Source organism: Phyllostomus discolor, chromosome 1 (assembly GCF_004126475.2).
Source record: "Phyllostomus discolor isolate MPI-MPIP mPhyDis1 chromosome 1, mPhyDis1.pri.v3, whole genome shotgun sequence".
In the NCBI taxonomy this organism is placed as follows: Eukaryota; Metazoa; Chordata; class Mammalia; order Chiroptera; family Phyllostomidae; genus Phyllostomus; species Phyllostomus discolor.
The window spans coordinates 133,328,430-133,333,080 of record NC_040903.2 but is presented as its reverse complement, the minus strand read 5'-3'; the positions used below and the strand labels follow the sequence as shown (position 1 = coordinate 133,333,080).

At 39.9% G+C, this 4,651-nt stretch overlaps 1 pseudogene; it reads right to left on the bottom strand.

The window, feature by feature from the left end:
- Positions 1-240: 240 nt before the first annotated feature.
- Positions 241-2,005, bottom strand: LOC114492066 (annotated as a pseudogene).
- Positions 2,006-4,651: the final 2,646 nt, after the last annotated feature.

Sequence of the window (4,651 nt, the reverse complement as noted above, 5' to 3'; positions counted from 1 at the left end):
AATGGATTGAGTGCAGGCTGCAAACAAAGCATCACAGGTTTGATTCCCAGTCAGGGCACATGCCTGGGTCCCAGGCCATGGCCCCCAGCAACTGCACATTGATGTTTCTCTCTCCCTCTCTTTCTCCCTCCCTTCCCTCTCTAAAAATAAATAAACAAATCTTTAAAAAATTTTCTCTTTAAAAAATATATATATAGTTTACCATTTCTAACATACTCCTTTATGTGTTCACACAGCATGTTACAGGAAGTCAATCATTTTTCTTGATGTATGCCTTGCATTAACCCATGCCATGTGCCTGGCCAAGTACCTGTCTCTGACTGATGTTACAGTTTCTTCATTGCTCTGTTTTGCAAACTTGCTCAGTGTCTTGTGTGGTCTTTTTCTTTGCCAATCTCTTGGCATTCCTCTGTGATTCTGTATTTTTCTCCCACTGATGTTTCACAACTAGAGAGTTTATCTGAGTTTCTTTCTTTGTCCTTTTCCATTTTTCTCTTTTTATTGGATCTTTCCTGGTCAAGAAACCTATCCTTTGCTCTAGATTTCTGTCTGCTTTCCTGTCTTGCTTTCTTTTTGAAGATTGAACACTTACTTCTCATTCTCCTCTATCTCTGTTTTTGTATCTTTCTTTCTTTGCTTTCATATGTTCTTCCTTTTCTTTGCTTTTCTCTTCCTTCTCTCCTCCCTTCTCACTGTGTCGGTCATATCGTTTCATTGACTATCTCTTTCTTGTTCTTTTGTGGGCTCTCTCTGTCTTTCTTCCTTTTCCAATTTCTGTCATTTCTTTCTCTTTTGTCTCTTCCCCTCAGTTTATCTTCTTGTTCATGCCTCTTCCAATGGGAATCTCTAGAACAGGCCTCTCTGTGCCTATGGGAATCTTTCCTTTTCGGTAATCACGGTCAAGGTAATAGTAGTTCTCCTGGCCCCTGGATTGTCTCTCTTGGGGCTTATCTTCCCTTTTTTCTCATGTCCCCCTGACTTGGAACTTTTTGTGTGGGTTTTGGTACCATGCTCTCTTTCTTTACTAGATGACCATGAGTGAGTGCATTTCCTGTGATGCCTGGAGTCATTCTCAGAAGTCTCTGTGCTCCTTCCCTTGTGCTCTTCACTTTATTATTTCTTTCCATTCCATCATCCTCACTGTCATTAGCATCAAAGTTACTGTCTGCAGCTGGTTTTCCTTGCACAACAATTTGGGAGAATGCCTTTCTCACGTGGCATTCTGTTCTCTGACTTACTCATTGGAATACCCCTTAATTCCTCCTCCTTTATCCCAGACCTAGCTTTGAAACCGGAAAAAACGCTAGAGTTCGGGCTGCCTGTCACTGCCAAACCCAATAAGCCAAGATGGGGATTGAATCTTTATGAGCGCTTTATTCAGATGGCTGGTGATCTGAGAAGATGGTGGGTTCATACCCTAATAGACCATCTTAAATTCTATTTTAACATGGCCATTTTTGTAAGGAGAACAAATTGTAGGTAAGGGGTTTGGAATTCAGGGAAAAGTTAATCAGATAAAATCTGCAGCATTCTTTCATCTGTGTCCTGGGCGGTGGTCTTTACTGTGTCCCAGGAGGTGGGGGTCTCACCCTGGAGCACAATGGCTCAGGTACCATCTTGATTGCTTCCTGTCCTCCTGACGCACAGAGGTGGAACTGCTTATGGTCTCCTGGAGTCAGGGTGGGCCATACCTTAGTTCCTGGAACAAAAGCTTTTACAGCATTGATTACTAAGCTTATTAGCTTATTACTTAAACTAAATTTTTCCAACTCTTAAGTCCCGTATCAGCTTCTGGAAAGCTGCCTATAGGTACTTCCCCTTCACCAACTGCTTGATTTAATAGATATCTATAAAATCCACTGAGATCTTTCTGCTTGGTTACATCCGAACGTGCTTTGAGGGCAGCAGCCCTCTCTTCTCTTTCCTCCTCTTGGGTTCTCTCTTTTCTTATAAGCATTTGTGATGTCACAGATGCCTCTTTATCATCAAACTCTCCCTTTTCCATTTCTTGTTCTCTCTGTTTTCTTTTCCATTCTTTTTTCCTGCTCCTTTTTTTTCTGATCCCAATTGCTTTTAGTAAGTTGTGAATATACTTGGGCTTTCAGTCTTCTCCCAGAAGCAATTTGAGCCTTTCTTGCTTTCTTTCTTTCTTTTCTTTCTTTCTTTCTTCTTTCTTTCTTTCTTTCTTTCTTTCTTTTCTTCTTTCTTTTATTCTTTCTTTTTCCTTTCTTCCTGTCTTCCGTTCTTCTTTTTCTTTCCTTCTTCTTCCTTCCTTCCTTCCTTCCTTTCTTCCTTCCTTTTCCTTCTCTTCCTTTCTTCCTTTCTTCTTTCTTTTCACTTCATCATAAATACTGTCATATCATTATACAGTGGAATTCTGCAAGGGCCTTCTGGATTCCAGTTTGGTTGGTTTCATTGCTTACTTTTTAGCAGCTTCCCCTCTGAAGGTTCACTCACGGAGGTTTCATCCTCATCAGAATCATTCCAGACACTGATGGTTTTGCAAAACAGGGTGCAAATGCTGTGTTTTCTCCTGGCAAAAATAAGCCCATACTGCCTGTCCGGAATTGCCCTGTTGCTCCTGTCTCCACTGATGTCTGTTTTTTTGCTTTTTAGAAAGTGACTCAGGAATTAATTTTCTGATGTTCAGTTATCTGCTTCTCTACAGCTGATCCTCCGGTCCTGTAGTCCCTCACATTTCAAAGTTCTGGTGACTTTAACTAATTTTTTTTTCTTTTTGAAATACAATTGAAACTAGAGGTGGGTTAATCTTTGTTTCTTCTTTCCCAAGGAAAAAGCTTTTTAAAAAGTTTAAAGTGAGGCCCTGGCTGGTGTAGCTCAGTGGATTGAGCACAGGCCTGTGAACTAAAGGTTTGCCAGTTCAATTCCCAGTCAGGGCACATGCCTGGGTTGTGGCCATGTCCCCCCAGTGAGGAGTGTGCTAGAGGCAACCACACATTGATGTTTCACTCCCGCTCTTTCTTCTTCCCTTCCCCCTCTCTAAAAATAAATAATGAAATCTTTAAAAACTTTTGAAGTGTCATCTTTATCATATCAAAATCTATAAACAAGAGCTACTATTTATGACATGGCAGAAACTGTACTAAATGATTTACATGAATTTTGCTTCCTGCAGCAGCCTTGTTGGCAGGTATTCTTCCGAGCCTCACGGGGAGGTTAATAATATGCCGAGTCACTCAGCTACTGGGTGACAGAGGTAGAGCTGGAACTAGACTTAGACATAGCTAACACCAAAGCCAATGTTCTTACTTATATTACCTCCTAATTACAAAAACATATATGTTTATTGTAAAAACATTTGGAAAGTACAGAAAGTCTGAAGAATAAATTCCTCTAAAATCTTATCTTCCAAGATAAATCACCAGTGACATGGTTGTCAATCTTTTTCTTCACTATGTAGTAGTGCTCCCTTATTCATGGTGGGGGGGGATAGGTTCCAAGACCCCACTGGGTGCATGAAACAGTGCATAGTGCCAAATCCTACCTATAACATGCCTTTTTTTATATATACATACCCAATGACAAAGTTTGATTTATAAGTTAGACGCACGTAAGAGAGTAAGAGCTAACAATAAACTAATAATTAACTAGAACAATTATAAAAAGTACTACTAATAAAGTTGTGTGAATGTGGTCTTTCTCTATATCTCTCAGAATATCAGAATGTACTGTAACCTACCTTTCTTCTTGTGATGTGAAGGTGATAAAAGCCTACCTGATGAGATGATGTGAGGTGAATGATGTAGGCACTGTGACGTTGTATCAGGCTACTGTTAGGGATACTTGGACACAAGCCCTGGGATGCCAGGTCAGTCTTCTGACAACCTAGCTCTCCGCTAAGTGACTGATAGGCTGGCAGTGTATGCAGCATATTGTACACAGTGTGGATATTCAGGATAAAGGGATGATTCATATCTGGGGTAGGATGTAGTAGGCTTGCTAGATTTCATCACACTACTCATACTAGAACAGTGTGTGATTTGGAATTTCTGAATTGTTTATTTCTGGGATGTTCCATCTAATATTTTTGGACCAAAGTTGACTGTGGATAACTGAAACTTGGGTAAAGGGGAACTACTATGTACCTTTTGCATGTATATATACTATACATATTTGCATATAGTGTTAAGTGAAAAGCAAAAAACAAAACTACATGGAATAACTACTTGTTTAATATATGTGAAATGAGCCCTGGTTGGTGTGGTTCAATGGATTGAGTGCCGGCCTGTGAACTGAAAGGTTGCCAGCTCCATTCCCATTCTAGGGCATGTGCCTGGGTTTCAGGCTAGGTCCCCAGTGGAGGGCGCATGAGAGGCCACCACACATTGATGTTTATCTCCCTCTCTCCCTCCCTCCCCGTCTATAAATAAAATTTAAAAAATGTGAAATGATAAATAGGACTCTTACTCTATAATCATCATGTTTTTAAAATGTAACATTACATAATGAATATTTTTCATATCATTAAATGTTACTCAGGAAACATGATTTTTATTTATTTTAGTTTTTATTAAATGTATAGGGGTGACATTGGTTAACAACACTATATAAGTTTCAAGTGTGCAACTCTAGGATACATTATCTGCACACCACCGCCACCCAAAGTCTCCTGCATCACTACGTATTTGCC